General features: G+C 29.2%; 1 long non-coding RNA gene across 1 annotated transcript; it reads left to right on the top strand.

Moving 5' to 3' along the window:
- Positions 1-3,337: 3,337 nt before the first annotated feature.
- On the top strand, positions 3,338-18,699 carry LOC102656007. Its single transcript, XR_003305028.1, has 2 exons — positions 3,338-3,432; positions 17,904-18,699. It is a non-coding gene; the product is annotated as an uncharacterized LOC102656007 (long non-coding RNA).
- The last annotated feature ends 1,542 nt before the right edge of the window (positions 18,700-20,241 follow it).

Raw genomic sequence — 20,241 nt, 5'->3', positions numbered from 1 at the left:
TCTGGAATATAATAAAATGTCACATCGTAAGATTACCAACAATGGGTAAATTCCTTGCTTTTCTTCATTATTCGTCAAATTAAATTTAACTTTTTAATCTCTTTACGTTTTCATTGAAAGAAATTAAAACGACAACGGGATAGAAAAAATATCCATTAAAATTAATTAACTGCTTCTTTTATAAAAAAAAAAAGGCGCTAAATTTAACCCATTTTCATTTTATGGAAAGTTTAAGGATAAGTAGAAAAGATTTTATTCCTTTACAAACAATCTATATTTAAAAAATAAATAAATAAACAAGATCTTGTATCTTTTTCGATAAAACTTGCAAAGAAATATCTCTATGATTAGATTCACACGTGTCTTACCTTATAATCTCTTTAAAATCTCAGTATTTCGAACAAAACACGATAAAATCGAGAAAAATTCTCTTATCCTACCAAAATAAATAATAACAATAAGAAGAAGCCATTGTTAGAAATCACTTAATAAAACTGAAACAATTTTTGAACGACTTGTAATAAGATTACATAAACAAGATGCCACTCATTACAGACATTTAATTCAATTCTTTATATAAATATTTCCCTTCTCAAAATTAAAAACGATCCTTCGCTTGAATAATATCTGATTAACAATTAATCAACAATTATAATAAATTATAATAAACAATTAATGCAATTAATCTACGAGTAATCGAATATCGATTATTAAAAAAATAAAAAAAAAAAACAAAAAAATCTTCAAGACGACGTCGACTCATTTTTTTCATTTTTTTTTATTATCGCACGAAAGATACAGTTGGAAAAAAAAAAAAAACTCAAACTAATCCGAAGAGATACCGAAAGTATGAGGTACGCGACGAGATGAGTCACGTTCGCACCACGGTTGCGAAAATTCTTCTCTCGCGAGGAGAGGGTTTCAAGAAAGAGGAAGAGAAAGGAAGAGGAGAGAGAGAGAGAAAAAAAAGGAAGCGTTTCAGGTCGAAACGTCGTCGACGAGGCGAGCGGCCCGTGTAATTCGGTTCTGTACGATCGAATTCACTTTCAGCCACTGAATGGGTCGACACAGCGCCAAATCTTTCGCAAAATCTCGTTACAACGGAAAAGAGGGAACGTAATCCGGCAGGATTTTTGCCAGCCTCTCGTCGATCCACACATTTGCCTCTAAACTGTTTGCCTGTTTTTTTTTTTTTTTTTTTTTTCTTCTTCTCGATGGGAGAATTTTTCAAAAATATGAGAAAACAGACAGAAATTGTATTACTTTTGTTTATGACGCATCAATCATTGAAGGAACATTTTTCATACACGTGAGAAAAGATTTTTATGAATTTATTATTGTACTTGGCTTAAAAGTTCATTTACATGCAGCTCTACTCCTCGAGATTCGAGAACAGTTTTCTATATTCTTGCAAATTTCATTTTGCAAATAAGAGAAATTTTAAGGAAAGATTTTAATCGATGAACTGGGATAAAAAGAAAAAAAGAATAAAATATTCGAGTTTTCATTCTCGAATGAAACAAATTGTGAGTGATTAATCGAGAATAGAATTCATCGTTTGAAACGATCATCGAAATTCAAGAGACTGCGATCTCCAGACCATCCAGAATGAACGAATTCAAATTGTTGAACGATCTTCTCGACGAGTTTAATTTCAATAATAATTGCTCGTTAATTCGATGAAAAGGATTTAAACAGAAATGGAGAGAGAGAGAGAGAGATTGTCGCTTCCCTTTTGAATGCATCGCGACAATTTCGAGGGGAAATTCAAATTCGAAAGGAGCCCTTTTATTAATTTAGAGAAATTTCGAGGCCATTTTGAGCGAGACAGGATTAAATCAGGTGGCGTTGAACAATGCGCGAAACGAGAGGGAAACGTATTTTGGAACGAGATTATGGGAACCTGGATGAGGCAAGACTCGCATTATACGAGAGGAGAGAAGGCGCAACAGGAGAATATAAATCGCGCGATACGCCGCGTCTGGCGTTTTTCCTGGCGCAATTAAAAACTGGAACAAGCGCCTCCCTCCCCCCTCGTCCTCTTTCTCTAACGAAAAATCCTGGAGAAAAAGAAAATGGAAGGAGATTGCACCAACTAAGTGAGAAATCACACGTGGTGACTCCTCTTCTCTCTCTTCCAACTTTTGTCTTCCCTAATTTTATTATACACAATCGATGTTAAATCTTGTAATTTTCTGCCTCAGAAAAATTGAGAAAGGAGAGGAGAAAAGAAGTAATTATTGAGTTTGAATATCACAGAGAATTTTTTGTTTAAATAAATACTTTGCATTGGCTCAAATATGACGATTATCTCGTGTCTGGAAACGCGGGAAGAATTCTGGAACGAGGATTTCATCGAGCAAATATTTCCTTGCTTGAAAATTTATCGAGCTTGCCTGTCGATTAAGCGGCGGATTCCTTCTAGGCAACTTATTCTGACAACAAACACTCGGGATTCCTTGAATCATTTGGCGAATCAACAAGAGAGGTCTTGCTGATTAAAGAACATGTCGCAGTTTAGAATTGCTTTCCAAGCTGCAATCACGAATAACTTGCAATTTACACTCCTCAAGTGACGGATGCATTTGACTTGTAAATTCGTACGATTTAAATTACAGAGCCGAGCCGACTTTCTAACAGATTCGAAGAAATTTTTTTCACCAACGTTCGTTTAAGCAAGTTTCAACAAAGAACACGCACTTTTCTCTCTCTCTTTAACTATATAACTATATCACAGAAGCATCATAGCTGATCCAATAAAAAAGAAATTACGTGAGATTCCGACTAAAAAGTCAAAAATATCATCCTTGAATTGCTAAACTCGTATTTCACATTTATTTATTCCAAACAACGAGATGTGCAACACGGATAACAATGTTCAAACATTGCTGGAAAAAAAAATCTTCTTTTCTTCTACGCTTGGAATTGCGCAAGAGAACGTGCCTGCAAACGCACGTTTTTATTTATACAAAAAAAAAAAAAAAAAAAAAAAAAAGAAAGAAAGAAAGAAACAAAAAGAGTCGAAGAGAAGAGAAAATCGGCCCCGATAGATCCCCGATGCATAGACCCTCGTTTCCAACGTCTGCCATCCGCGTGATTCTCACCACCCCCTCCCCCTCCCCCCGCTCACACGACGTCTGAGCGAGCTGGTGGAGGGGGAGAGGGGAGGAGGCAGCGAGTTACGAGGGAGATGAAACGGAGTCCCTCTGTTTGATCCGCAAACACTGTAATTGCCTAGAATATTATATTAGGTAGGTGGTGGTAGGATAACGGGAGGGAGGAGGGGGAGGGGGGGAGAGGTGTACGGAGGTGGCATGAAAAGAGAGACAGCGGAGGGTTGACGGCACCCCGGCGAGCAACGAATACTGCGGGACAATAATTTATTTTAGTTTCACGGAAGGGAGGCACGGAGTGGCACGCTGCCTGTGGCAGGTATGCATTAAACAGAGTTGCACGCGTTTTTTCCTTTGCACGCGCCCTTCCTCCCATTCTTTGTCCTAGCGTGAATAGTTCGGAAGCCTTCTCGTCCGAGTTTCTTTGAAAAGTCGCTTCTCTTCTTCTTTTTGAAAATTTTTTGAGGCGAACAGCGACGATCGATGTATTAATTCGATGTATTGAGAAGTGTATTGTAAATAATTGAATTAAATGCAAATGTAAATTTAATAAGATTTAAGACTCTTTATAATATATTTGATATACAAGTTTATCGCGAGAATGTAATTCATACGTTCCGATTGGAAGAAAGAACGTGGATCAGAATCGAGGAAAGTTTGAGAAAAATAAGTTTTAACCCCGCCTTCCTGCCTATGTTTCTTCTTCTCGCGGAACGTAACGATCATTTACCACGAAGAAGTGGCGTGTTTACATCGACACGATATATAGGTAAGCGCGGTTACGTAAAGGCCCATTAGTCGGCCGACAGGCGATTACCATCGTCGCGATGTAATCGAGTCAGTCTTTGTTGGTATTATCGAATTAACGGAACGAGATTCGATGTAACGGATAGTTTCGTAATCAGTTAACACACACGATTTAATTTTGGGCCCGATTGATCATTAGGATCTGGTTAGACGTTGATGATATATTTTTCTTTCTTTTTTTTTTTTTTACGTCTCGCTCGATATCGACCGAGCCGTGTACACCATCGGTTAAACAGAATCACGATCGCGAACGCGAGCACGTCGAACGCTCGTTAGCTCTATCCCCACTTTTCTGACGCAATAAGTGTGAAGACCCTTCTTTGCTTTACCGACGGATCATAAAGTGAAAGTTAATTAAGTCGAGACGTTCGAATCTTCATTTTGCACGGTTCTTGTTCATTGTACGCGTCCGTTTTATGAGAATATTCGAGGAACGAACTTTTTTTACCGCAAGACTCTTTTTATTCTCGAGGAGGATAAATGTTATACATGTATATAAGTGTGTGGTAATACGGTAATTATTGATTGCCGAATTGCAAGAAATGGATAAGACAATGATTATTTATCCTAGAAATAAAAGTATATAATAGATTAAAAGATGGAAAGTATAACAAATTTTTACTTCCTATTTAAAAATAATAAATAATTTTAATTTTAATTAATTTTAATTCTTCCTAAATAATTTTTTTATTCTTTTTTTAATGGGAGAAAGATATATAGAGATATCAATTTTCTAATTTTTTCTTCGATTTTTTTGTAATATAGAAATCCAATTTTAAATTTCAACTATATGTTCGTATTTACGATTATCGTTATATTAAAAATTATTTATTCGAAATCAATGTTGTTAATGTTTCGATCACGTTTACATTCGATCTTTCTCCAAAAAAACAAGCAGCTTTACTTTCCTGTTTCCCGGAGACTTCAATTCTCGTAATACGTAACTTATCTCGTAGTCTCTCATCCTTCTTCTTTCTTATCCCCCATTTTCTCCATTTATCCGTTCATTTAATCCATTCTATTGTATGATAATTTTTTTTTTTTTTTTTAATCAATATACTCTTCGTTCGCAAATCACAAACAGAAAATTATAAAGCGTGATTGAATAAATGACGAGGTTAAAGTCAAGTGCAAGGAATTTTTAAAATGTTAATACCATGACCCGTGATGAATTAACGATCAGCTTGGTAAGACGTAATAAATACCAAGGTCAATACTAATTACTCTTACGACAAAAATGACAATGACATACCTCGTTGAATTAATTTTATTCGTCCAATCGTTAACATTTATTTATAGATTTTTTTAATTGATGATATCGATTTTTAGTCAAAATACGTGAGACACGTGTTTCTCTAAAGTTTTCAAAAACTGGAATTTTTTTTTTTTTTTGTGTACACATATATCAAGTGAGTATAAAGAGGTTTTGTGCAGCGATTGTTTTCGTATCTTGAAAGCGTGCTTGCAAGCGCTTCAAAAATTTCGTTTGAATAAAAGAAACTGACGTTCGAATTGTTGTCACGTTTGTCCTACGTGTCGTACAATATCTAGTTGATGTATGAGCGTGAATCTATTAGAAATGATATAAAAAAGAAAAAACTGGTAAATTTTATTTCAACAAAAATATATTTATTGATACAAAGTTGTTCGAAATATATTATTATACAGAAAAGAAAAATTAAATATTAAGAATATTATGTAGAAAATAAATTGTATTGATTTTAATTTGATGAATAAATAAAATAAATAAAAACAAAAGAGTAATTGTTTCACTTTTTGCAAATTGTTTTGCAAACTTTTTGAAATTTGTATTTTAATAATAAATTTATTTAACGAATAATTAAACGGATGTCGTGTGTTTGAACGTTTTAAAATTAAAAACGTTTTAATTCAAACCGATTAAATGGAGAAATTCGAAGATCGAGAGAGAAGGAAGAGGAGAGGCACGTGACGGGACTGTGTACGATGATTTAAACGAGTGGTTAGAAAATCAATTATACGATAAACGTGTATTCCTTCGAATCGTTACATATGCTGTACGTGTACACGAGCAGGATAAAAGTTCGTGCACTGTTCGATCGATAGTCTCACCATTTTCGGTGAGATTCGTGAGAGTTTCTCGACCTAAAAATGCTAAAAACTACGGAATTCTAAGGATAAAGTGCATTTTTATAATTTCAATCGTAGACGAATTGTTTACGGATAATTAAAATAATTATTTGTCACGTGAGTGACAATGAAATTAAATCGTGTTGATGAAGAAATAATTTAATCGAGAAAAATAAAAATTTAAAATCTATTTTACTTTAACAAAGAAGCAAAATTAGATTTTTAGTTAATCAATTAGAGAAAAATTATTTTATAGTAATTTCAATTATCTAAATATATTTAAAATATTCCTTTTCTATTTGTATATATTCATAAGGAATAAAAACAAATTATATTTAATTAATCCATTAGAGAAAAATTGTTTTATAGTAATTTCAATTATCTAAATATATTTAAAATATTCCTTTCCTGTTTGTACATATTCATAAGAAATAAAAATTGAAAAAATTTATCATCAAGGATTTGTATAAAATATTTAATATTTTTTATTATTCTCATATTAAAATATTTCTAAAAATTTTAGATCCCTTCTTTCTATCATTCTGTACAAATATATAATGTTATGATTTAATGAATCTTACGAATAAAAAAGAAAATTTAACAAAAATTATAATTTCTAATTATTCGGGTCAATTTAGATTTTATTTGCAAATAAAAATCCTTGCTCTTTCTTTCACACCTTTCTCTGCATCTGCTTTGTATGGACTGAGTCATTTCGTGATAGTATCAAAATGTCTGCGTGACAAGATTCGACAATACCAGTTTACTTTTGCTGTCTTTTCTTAAGGTTCTGTTGATTTTGAAGAAAATGGCGTTAACACACGAATCGATAACAGATAAAAAAAAAAAGATCGATAGAATAAAAGAATAAGAAGAGTGTTGTTTCTTAAAATATGAAACGTGTCCTTTTGAAGGAAATCGATTTCAAATGAGTCATGGTCATCTAAATCTATATCACAATGTATGTACATGTATCTGGAAAAATAGGAGAAATGATATTATCAATAAACGTTATTTTTCTTATATTTCTTTATTCATATAATTTGAAATTTAAAATTTTGTAATTTTTTTGTACCGTTTGTACATATTTCGATACAAAATTTCATATTGTGAAAGAATAAGAAAAAGTTTACAAATATTTTTCAATAGAAAATCATGAGAATAATAAATAATACATTTTATTATATCGTGAAAATTTTCCAATTCGTAACTACGAATTTTATTTCTTCGAAATATCTTTTTCAAAGATTTTATTAATTGCATGAAATTTTTTTCAAATTTTTTCTCTGTAAATAAAATTTAAAAAAGATATCTTATCTGTATTAATTGAAATCTATGTTATAATTTTTAATAACTTTAATAGAATATTTTATTTAAAAAGATACATATTTTTGTATTTCTATTCCATTGAAAATATTTTTGTAATGAAACAATACTGCATACTGTCATTGTTAACATCAAGTAATAAAATTGATTTATATTATTTGTAAAAATTTCTGAAAAATTATCAAGTGGATAAATAAAAGAAAAATACTAATTCAAAATTTCTTTTAAAACAGAATATTTTGTTAATAAAAAAGGTGATTTAATTGATTAATATTCAGTATTAATTGAATTAATTAAATTTTAAATTGCTGCTGACTATAACACCTAAAAAAAAAAAAAAATAAATTTGGAAAAATTTATTTCAATCTTTATATAGATACAATATTTTTTGAAATACATGATGAAATCATTTTGGAAAAAAAACTCTTCAGAAATATAATAATACAATGAATAATATCTGTAATAAATTATAACATTGAAATCATAAAAAAAACTTCGATAATTATACACTTTGAATATTAAATATAAATATTCGTACAAAAATAATTTAGGTTAAATTAAAACAAAATGAATGAAGAGAAACGACGAGAGTATTCGTGAATTTTCTAGAATTCATTAATCATTGAGAATATTTATTTATAAATCGTGAACGTACTATTAACAAAACCCAGAACCCATTAAGTCTAGATTCTCGTGAAAAATAATGTACGTCATTTCAGAATATTATTTTCGTCATGTTAATGATAATATAATTACGAGCTGCCATAGTGATTCAACAACACGTTACATTACAATACGTTGCAGGTACATTAAGGTAAAAAGAAGAAACAAAGTTTTTCGCGATATGGATATATCGTTAATATATGCAAATTTATATCTCTCTTCATTCTCGTTCCAAAAAATCGCATGACTTTTCAATCGATGGATTCGTGATGGATGACGAACACGAAGGCTAAGGATAGAAAAAAAAAGAAATAAAGAAACGTGAGGTCAAAATAACGATAAAATTGCACGACCTGTGCGTGATTTCAACTGTTTAAATTCCATCTCGTATTTTTTACCAAGAAATAAAAACAATTGCGTGATCGAACAATCCGCGTGAAATCTGTTGCAACAAGAATTATAAGAAAATGAAAAATAGTTAATTTGCCATTTGGTATTTCTTTAGTGAGAAAAAGAATTTACAAGAACTTTGTTTAGATATATATAATATATAATATTTATATAATAATTTATACGATCAGAATGATATATATTCCTTGATTTAATATGAAGTAAAAATTACAGCACCAATTATTGAACGAGAAAATGATAAAAATAACATCTATAACGTTGAAGAAACTTTGAAGTATTTATTTCAGAATACATACACATATAATATAAATAATTCAATATATAAAATCAAAATATCCAAAAATTCAGAACCATTGACGTATTCCAGAATCTTAAGTTAAAAAAGTCGTAAAATTAAACTATATTATCCTCGTAGAAAGTTTAAAATCTGCTAGAAAGCAAAAGAAATTATTATCGACCGCCATGAATTTCGAAGCAAGATAACAAAATTACCAGAAAATTCAACATAACTCGATTCAAACTTTTCTATTATCATGATTATTATCAAAGCAGAAAATAATACGTACGATCGATCGAAACGAAAAAACAAAAATAAAAAAAGGAACAAAAATGATAATCGATAACCAAACTGACCGAATTTAAAAGCGAGAAGAAGAAGAGAAAAAGAAGAGAAATAAATCTCGACAACGTTCGAAGACAAAAAAAATTATTTATCGACCGCCATGAATTTCGAAGCAAGATAACAAAATTACCAGAAAATTCAACATAACTCGATTCAAACTTTTCTATTATCATGATTATTATCAAAGCAGAAAATAATACGTACGATCGATCGAAACGAAAAAAAAAAGAACAAAAATGATAATCGATAACCGAACTGACCGAATTTAAAAGCGAGAAGAAGAAGAGAAAAAGAAGATCAAAAATAAATCTCGACAACGTTCGAAGACAATGCAGGAACCGAGACGACAAAGTGTAAACGCGAGAGAACGGGGTTGCGTGTTCAGACGTGTTCACGTGGCTGCGTGCCACGAATGAAGTCTCCTGCGTAATTCCAGAGGCCATGGTACTTTCAACGAGATGTGCAAGAGGAGAGAGAGAGAGAGAGAGAGAGAGTCACTCGCGGAGGGAGCGGGGGAGGGAGGGCGGCTGAGGGATCGATGTGGTTTGGCAGAGTCGATGCACCCCCCTCCGCTACCACCTCCACCGCCGCCGAAACCACTTTTCGTAGGCAGCTCCAACGGCGAGGATGGCGGGGGTGGTTTTATTGATCGCGTCTAACCACGCCCTCCACCCCTTCGCACCACGCCTACGCGCCTCTCCCTCCCTCGCGGGGTACGCGAGCACGCTGGTGCATCCGCGGGTGCACGACACCGTCGACCTCCCTCGCATCGACCTTACCATACCACGAAACTCGAGGTAGCACTAGGTGACTGATCGAATTCGATAAGTCTTGGAGACGATCCTCCTCCTCCTCCTCGTGGTTAATCTTGGTTAAAATTTTAGTCGAGCCAGTTTTCACCTTTATTATGGCGAGGAAGGGTTGAATGCGTAAGTTTGAAATTCGTGGAGTGCAGCAAAGGATGAAAAGAAAATTTTCGGATAATGGAACTTGTGGTTGACATTACTTTTATTTAAGATGGAGTGAATATATATTGATTTCATAAATGAATAATTTTTCGTACATGTTTTAACATTTAAGATAAAATGGATGAAAGTAAGTACAATTTGATTCTTGAAACTTCATTCGTACTGGTTTCGAAGAAAAGGATGAGATTGAAAAAGTCTAGAACTAAAATTAAATAAATTAAATAAATCAGTTGAGCAATGTAATATAAATTATTAAGATTACGAAAAAGGAAATAATTTTTAATTTTAACCAATGTAAAATAAATTTAAAACTAAATTTATATATCATTGTTATTCTTTCTCTCTCTCTCTTTTTTAATAAAAATACTTGACAATTTCACAAATATATATATAACTATATATAATACTATATAAATATATATATAACTTATATATATATAAGTTATATACTATATAGTTATATATAAACATATAACTAAGGTATATAAAAAAAAATAAATCTTAATCAGTAAATTTTTTGAAAATCGTGCCATAATCGTTTTCACAAATGCCATTGTACCTTTGCAGTTTACGCAAGTTATTCTCACTTAATTCTATAGAAACGAGAGATTACACGAAATTCTCGTGACGATTTTTATCTCGACAACAGAATCATGCAATGCTACTCTTTCTTTCTCTGTGCGTATAAAAATAACACGAAGGTGAAGGTAATGTATTCCAATGGTGCTAGATTTCTTTTTCTTTTTTTTTCTTTTGTCTTTCAACATCGTTAAGAAAAATACCGAAACCGAAATAACATTTGCGCGAGGATTATGGTAATACGTTCTCCGATCGAACGTCTGACTATAGATCGACTGTCGTTACTTATGTAAAACTAGAGAAGCCAAAGCCTCGTTCTGCGTGCAAGATTAATGCGTGTCATTAGCATTTTCTTGTAACGTTGAATTTGTAACAAATTTTTTCTGAAATATTCGAAATAAATAAATAAATTTATTTAAAATAATGAAATAATGATTACAAATCATATTCGAATACTTTGAAGAAATTGGAAAAATATTATTTCAAATCAACTTAACTTTCTTAATTAAGAGATTATATATTTATCAATTAATTGATTAATTGGAGGGAAAAAGAAGTATTTTCACATAATTTCAAATATACTTTTTACTTAATAAATGAAAAGCATTTTTAATAAATATTACTTACAATTACAATAAATTTTAAGCGATTAAAATTTTCTTCTTTTATCTGGGTTATAATTTTCGAAAAAAATATCCAAGGCATTTATTGATTATGCCAACAGAAGTTCCATTGAAGACACTATAGAGGCAAGCAATGCTTTATAATTGGAGTGTTCTTTGTCAATACCTCTATCAATAACTTTGAAGATCTGACGATATTTGCATTCAATATCGGAAATCTGAAATAAATCGGAGTTTATCGATATCTGGGGCGATCGATGAAACGACCCCATTGAGGGGCTGCTTTCTTTCGAAGTGGAAGAATTACGTATTTACAAATTCTTCGTTCAAAGCGTTTCGTAAGTTTATTCGGAGCTAATGCCAAATATTGAAACAGAAGAGGGGAAAATAAACGTTTTAATAAACGATACTTGTCCTACTCCCTTGAATGATCTAGAAATATAAATAACATCTTAACTGCAAACGTATAATTAATATTTTCTCCCTGTTTAAAAATATAATCACATAATTATATGTAATTTGATTTGATAAAAATTACGAGAGAAATATTTAAAAGAAATTTTCGAAAAAGATGCTCCATTTCTCTTTTGACAATCATCCACGATTGAAAAACATATTTTTCTGAATATCTTGCAAAACGTTTTACGATAAAACATTTTTTAAAACAAAAATTGCATCCTTTTTTTATAGATTCAAATTTTCAAAAACGTTTATTCGTTGTGAAAAATTTTATAAAATTAAAATTACTTCGTTCACAAGGAAAATTATTACAAATTAAATTTATAGTTATATCCTCGATATAGAATTTTCAATCGAAATAAATTGTTAGGGAATTTGAAAGAGAGGGGGGAAAAAAAAAAAAAGAAAAGAAAAAGGAATCAAGGCCAAGGAAACTCGCGATAAAAGCAGGAAATTCTGTGAGTATTGCATTTGTTATTAAATCATAGGTGTTTGCCATTAATTATCGCATACTTTCTCTGCTCGATCTTCGACCACCAATGGACGAACGGATTCTCCAACCGGAGAAAGTAAAATGTATTCACCCATTTCTGACTTATTGTTAGAATTGGTAAACAGATACTTACACAAACAATGATTTTCTACGATTTCTTGTTTAAGAGGATTGCTTGTTTAGATCTCACTTTCCACCAGAGGAAAGATCCTCTAACAATGTTGCAATCTCAATGGTTGGAGAGAAATTTTTTTTTTTTCATTCGTCAAATTCTTTTTAATATTTTAATAGGATGATCAATTATGTGAAGATAATTGTAATTGTAATTTTTTTATATTCGATATTCGATCAATGTTGAAACTATTTTTTTTTTCAATGAGTATCATCTCATCGAAGAAAATTTAATTTAACTTCTTAATTAAACGTAAAGCAGTATTTTACGTTTTGTTTAGTTTACTTTGAATCGAAAGATACTTGAAGAAATAAAAAAAATCTACCTTGGCAAACACAACGTATCGCAAGAATGGAGGCGGTGTGGCAAGATTTCACGTGTAATAACCCTTCACGTTTTTATATGGCTATTTTCATAAGAGCTCTTCCATGCATTTCCATGCAGCAAGACTGGTTTTTATTAATTTTTTTTATAATCTTCAATGTTACAATGGCAAAAGTAAATTATTCCTTAGAGATAAAATATATAATAATTTCTTTTCTTTTTTTTCTTTCACTGAAATTTAAAAGATACAAATTTTAAAATATATCACAAATGTATAGTTTAAAAATGTTAACAAGTAGAATATTATTAACTCGATTAAAGATAAAGAATAACTGTGTTTTAAAACTTATCTCTTCGTTTATTTTTGGTAGCTATATCTAATCATCGTATACTCTTCTCTATATTGCTCAATTCGCGAGGAATTCATCACTTTATTTTCTTTACCTTTCCTATTTGAGCCAAATGACAAATAATCAATGTGTGCAATGGCATACTTTCCTTTTAAGCTTATTTTTGTAGCTATACATCGTGGATTGTTTTCAATAATATTTGTTATTGTCAATAATCTTGTCTTGTTGCATAATACAACTCATAATATCTATTCTACACTATACTCATAATGTTTATTCTATAATTTTTAATTTTTTAATCGATGATTACATTTTTTGCTCTTTACGAAATTTCGAGAAATTTAGATCACAATGAATTGAGTATACAGAGCATTTTTTTAACATTGCATTAAATTCAAAATTATATTTTTATTTCTTTAAATGTAATAAATTTTCAAGATGGAGTTTTAAAATTTTAAATTACAAGTTTAATGCTTTTCTATTATTCCATTGTAAAATGTTCAAAATATGAAAACGTGTTGAAATTTTGGATTGATTTCACACCCTTAAAAAAAGAGTTTCACTTTGACAAAAAAAAAAAAATATCCTATGTGTGTAATTCTCTTGTAATATTCAAATACTTTCGCCAGCCATTCTATTGTACATTTCTTAAACCTGTTCTTCTCGAAAACATTAAAATTAGACATGTATTGATATTCAAAAGTTTGAAAATAATAAGAAATTTCAAATAAAAACATAATCCAAAGATGCATATTAAACTTATTTATTAATCGAAATTTGCTAAATAATAATAATGAAAGTATAATGTGACAAATAATAAAATCTTAAATGATCTTAAATAATCAAAATTAAATTTTTGTTTCATCAACTTGTTTAATCAATTATTATCTCTGAAAATTTGAACATTCTATTATTTTTTTTCTTGTTTAAATCAGTATTATAAATACAAATAATTACTTTATATTAATATGTACTTTCAAACTTTTGAATAGCAATGTGTACACACAATATTTGTGTATATGAAATGAATCATCATCTTTCAAAAATTCTGATAATTTAAACGAATATCTATAACACGTTTAGTAATTTATGATGAAATGAATTACAATTTATTAACAATAATCTTGTTAATTAAAGGGTATTCGATTGCAAAATATCTTTGGAAATTTCTTTATTTTAACATAATTAATACAATTTACAACAAGAAGAAGATTTTCAACAATATTCACTCGTCAATGTCAAAAACTTTGGGAAAACATTTAATCTCATATATTTTCCTCGGATTGATTAATTTATCGAGTTTTACAACACTTCCTCTTTCATTTATCTATGAAATCACTGGATATTGATGAGCAATAATATTTACAAATGCAAAAGAAAGTAATATCCAGATAACATTTGTTTGACTATTTCAGTGAAAGCTTGAAACATTATTTAACTTTATTCAACTTTTACCATATTTTATGATTCTTTTAAGATTTAGCTGACAGCTAAACATTCCAACGGCACGTGCGGTAAAATATGAATTGTATACACAGACATTTTGACTACAATTATAATTTTGTTCTAATAAGCGTTTAAAAAAAAAAAAGGAAAGGAGGAAAAAACTACCGAAGATTACACAGGAGGAGTCGTTTAAAACTGTTGATTGTTTGAATGAAAAATATTTAACAGGTAATAATAAATTTTAGAAGAATAGACGTGTATTACGTTCGATACATTATATTTTGCATTTTGTGTATAAAAAGCATATTGTGAAGATCAATTTTATTGATCAATCAATATATGCAATTGTGTTCCTCTAAAAAATTATTAAACTATTTATTTAGAAAAGAGTTATTAATTTGAGAAATAGCTTTGGTTTGAATTTTATAAAATTTACAAAGAATTATCCACTGTTTATATTTTTTTTTGCATTAATTTCTTATATCTGTGATTTAATTGCTTATTAAAAAATGCGTGATTCAGTTTAGAAAATATAGTTCATCTTAGTATTTTAAACTATTATTATAACAATTAAAATGATTAAAAAATTTAATTATTCAAAATTACAAGAATTATCATAACATCATGTCTGAATTTGTAATATTATTTCAAGAAAGATTTAATCTTATTATTAGAAAGGAAAGCATGATAGAATTTTATTACAGGATTATAAGATTGTATCTATGGTAAGAAACATAAAAATTATAAAAAGCTGAATACATCAGTTAAGAAAATGCAAGATCAACACCAAGGAAATTTTCTTCCTTCTTTGACCTCATTATCCTTTTAAGACCAATTATTACTTATAATGCTGACTTTAATAAGAGTAGTGGTGAAACTTAATTGATTTAGTTATTTTAACACTTCAAATATTACTACGATCATTATGATTTCATTGTTGACATAAAAAAAAAAAACCTTAAATTCACAGTTTCTCCTTGGCTAATTTATACGCCGCTTTCATATGATTAAAAAAAAGAAGAAAAAAAGATACTATTTTGATTAAACAACTTGTTGCAAAGTTATTATATAAAGCGAGCAAATTAATATTTACTCATAAGTATGTTAAATTCTTCAAGTTTTTAAATATCTTGAAATAAGAAAAAGCGACCATTAATATTTTACAAAAAAGAGCTATTTATTTCCTTGCGCATAGATGGTTATGTGACTAATAAAAAATTTGATAAAAAAGCAATTGTTAATTTAAACAAATTATTATTGCTCATTATTGCTTTTGCCATTTTTACAATCCTACTAAAACCCAAACCGTTTACACTTAAAAAAAAAAAATTCATCTTCTCTCATAAATAATATTTTTAAAAATATAATTAAAAAGAAGTCAAACGAAATTTCAAATCAAATTCAAATCAAATAGTAACTAAAATTAGGAGAAACAATCAATCAATTATTTAATACACATTTATAAACATTCCAATCTTACTCCTTTTTTTTTTTTCAAACTCTTCGATTCCACAGAATGCGTTTATTCCAAACTTTCCTTCTCTCTCTCTCTCTCTCTTCCATTATTTACTTTCCTCGTCTATACCTGCTCTGCAAAATTTATACGCTCAAGAGACAACTACGACTATCTCATTAACTTTATCGTTCTCTTTTCCCGCTTTATACACAATGTATAAATATACTTCTATACCGCACATTTTCTTAATTCTCGAACGATTTCAATCTTAAAAAAAAAAAAAAAGAGAGACCATTTCACGAAACATTTTATTATTCAAATATCCGATCTAATCTGAGGAGAACAAAACGTCTCGATCAATTAGAATTAATTAAAAGAAAAAGTTGAGAGTAAAGAAAAAAAAAGAAAAAAAGAAAACAAAACGACACGAAACCGGAAACTCGTCGCTCGCAACTGCACGCAACGCGCTGCACGTGCATAATCGCGCGCGGTTGGGATGCACCTCGTATTCGTTGGGACGCGTGCAACATGGGAATTACGATCGATCGCGCCACGAAATACACTTCAGGTGGACATTTAATTACGAGGTTACCATCTGCCGATGACATCGTGCCGATCACCACCGGTGACGTAATCGTTATTACACAGCGTGGATCGTGTCACGCTAAAAGGAGAGGAGAGACGCTATATAGGGTGTTGGTATATTCGTGGATCAGAGATCGAAAAACAAAAGAAAAGCAGAAATTGTATATAGCATCGAAAATATATATTATATTTATAATATATAGGATATTATGTACTATTGACTTGTAGACAAGGATTTTAGAATAACAATTGTCTGCACTATTGTGAAGGGTATTAAATTGTTGAAAATGTTAAAAGTATTCTAAACAAAAATGTCTAAACAAATTCAAGTTTATTTATTATAAGTTATATTGAGTTATATTTTCTTTGTCACGGTTTTTCTATTTTTTATCAATAATGTAAAATTATCTCAGCTACTATTCATTAAAAAAATTAAAATTTTGTTGCATATTATTCTTAACTTAAGAAAATACCAACTTTTGGGTGTGTATAACTGTTTCAATTTCTACAAAATATTCTACAGACATATTATTCTATGTATATCTACACAAAGTGTTCAAAATAAATGCATGGAAAATTTAAAGAATGGTTTCAAAGATTGAAACTAACAGGAAAATTTGTATTCAAGCAATTAAATAAGATGAAATTAATCTTATATTAGATGAAATATTTATCTTTGTCACACTCGCTTCATCAAATGAAATTATAATCCTACCGTAGATGTTTTAAGAATCATAATCAAGAAATTTAAATTAGATATCTGTCTTATTTCTTTAAATAATAATAATTTGAACTTTACTAAATTCATAAATACATCTCCTTAATAAGTAAATTAAATTGAATTAATACTTTTATAACATCAACATTTGTGTTTATTTTAGTTTCTAGAATCTTAATTTTTCTAGAGATGAAAGAGTACTCAAAAAGGATCCTTTTATCCTCTCAAAGAAATTTTGCTCCACATCATGCTTCACATGTACAAACACTTTTATTAAAATTAGAATTTTGAAATTAGAACTGTATTATAAATGATTCTATTCATATTTCTAAATATACTTTTAAAAAAATATTCCATCATCATTTATTATAAAAATTATCTTATCGATCAATTTGTAAAAATTGTAAAAAGTCAATCTTTATTCTTTTCCTCAATTTTTTCATCCGATAAACCAATCCTTCTAACTTTTCAAAAAGTCTCATTGTTATAATCGATTCACTCTTCTCAAAAAGATTACTCTATTTTGAACAAAACGCTTGGAGATAATAATCCTCTTCTCAAAATTTCATCGTCGAAGCAAAAGTCTATAAATTAAAGAAGAAAGAAGGGGAAAAAAGAATAATCCATTACACATCGACCAGAATAAATCAATCAAACCGACTCGTATTTTTATTTCTAGATTCGAAGCGGCTATTATGACGAAGAGCCGACCTTTTGAATTAATCGGCGATCATCCTCGCAACGATTTATGATTGCGAAAAGAAGACGATGGACGACGACAATGGACGAGGCCGCATTTTCTAGAAGAAAATCAACAAGTTTTGCGATTTACATTAATCCAAGATGTCTCCCACCTTGTCGAGTGTTCGTGGGAATCGAACGACATCTTATTTTCTTTATATGTCGTGTCGAGGTATGATCGTCATATTGACGTCGTCAACTTTCAGATCTCACGGTAAATAGGCTGTGATGGATATAATATTAAACTCGCGATTTTCTTCGGGAATTTCTCTATTAATATGAATTTTTATGATATCTTCCTTCGATTAGCAATTTATTTATCAGTGAAAGTCTATATCTTCTCTCAAAAAATTCTTTGTGTAATATTATTTCACGGACGGGATATAAAATAAATAAAGTAATAATGAAAATTATTTTTGCGTGTAAAAAATCGTACGAATCCTCAGATTGCAAATACGATATAAAATATAAAAATATAAAAATATTCAATAAGTGACGATATATTTGAAAAGAATTTTAAGGAACTTTTTATAAAAAAATTCGTGTTCTTTTAAAAAGAAATCTATAATTTCTTCACAAGATTCAAAAAGGTTAAAGAACATAGAGAGCAGACTAGTAAAAGGATCACCTTGGAAATTTTCACAGGTAATTCTTTCGATCACGGTCTGTGATTAGTGAAACATTTTTTTTTTTAACAATCCTCGAATCGAACCGTAACTGTTCGTGAATGGTAACTGTAAAAAAAAAAATTATCGACGAATTATTACTCATTAATTATACTTTGAAACAAACAATTCAACGTATTGCTTAACCAAGGAGGAAGATTGTAATTATAAAAAGTTATAAAACGAGCTTTATGTACTTTTAAATAATTATATTGTTAATATTATGCGTTTTTCTTTGATGAGAAATAGCGATAAAAATATATTTTTTGCTAAAGAAATTAATTTCTCTAAAAGATACAGTAGAGATTTTTAATATCTCTTTATTTTTATCGCTTTGAAATACAGCTAATAATATTAACCGCATACAATGCAGAAATCTCTAAAGCATTGTTTATCACCAATTTTCATTAATTTCGCGGAAACAGAGGATTCGAGCAATATTATTTTGACGATAATAACGACTGCATCCAATTAATTATTCTACATAGTTTAGCATAAATCCGTACGTTACACGAATTAAATTTAATTCAATTAACAATTAAAACTAATCTTCCACTTAATCACGAAAAAAATTAATTTTCAAAATCTTGAATAATAATCTCAATAATATCTTTTATTCATTTCAGAATGGGTTTCTATGATATCTTGTATTAACATGTTACACATGTTAAATACATTATTCAATATTTTTATTAGCATTGAAATTATTAATTAAAATATAAAAGGGAAAATTTGTATAATTAACCGTTTCTATTTATATAATTCTATTTATAAGCTTTGCAAATAACACACAATTTACAATGTTGTTTTACAATGAGTGTCGAGCTAACACTCATTGCCATTAATATTTAGTGCATATGTTATTCCATAAATGTTGGTTAAAAACGTGATTGATGATTCACTGAAATGAAAAACCGGAGAGATTAATTATGCTTTTCACTCTTCAAACTCGTGTTTTAGATTTGTAATTTCAAATGTATTTTTATCTTCATTTATTATAACAACGTATTCACCACTTTGTTAATTTGATATTAAGTACTGATTATCCACGAAGAGTATCTCTGATTATCTTTGCAATTATGAATTTAAAAATACATTTCAAGCAAACTTGTATAATCACTACATAAATTTAATCGTAAAATTCTTATTGTAATTTGTATATTATGTAAAATGGAGATGTAAAATTTTATACATTGTATACATTTTTTTCAAAAAATTAGTAGAATGTGTTTAATAAATGATAATATATGATGAGCGTATGCCACAATTTCCATTTTATCCATTTATTATTCATATTTTTTCGCATATAATGAAGATTATATTATCATAAAAACTAAACAATAATTTGAATTAAACAATTATCGTAATAGCTATTACGAGGTCTGAAAAAGAAATTAATTTTTAAAAATAGAATATTAGATTATTTTTACTTTTTCAAATGACATACAAAATTTTACAAGTAAACTTTTCTTTGAAATATTAGATTTATAAAGAAAATATTTCAAAAGCACTACCAGCACTTTAAATAAAAAACTTTCAAACACTAATTATTATTAAATAATTAATTTTTAAAAAATTTTTTATCTTAAAAAAACCAAAATAATTTTCACT

Source organism: Apis mellifera, linkage group LG7 (assembly GCF_003254395.2).
Source record: "Apis mellifera strain DH4 linkage group LG7, Amel_HAv3.1, whole genome shotgun sequence".
NCBI classification, from domain to species: domain Eukaryota; kingdom Metazoa; phylum Arthropoda; class Insecta; order Hymenoptera; family Apidae; genus Apis; species Apis mellifera.
The sequence above is the reverse complement of the archived record's forward strand: the minus strand, read 5'-3'. Positions and strand labels throughout refer to the sequence as shown.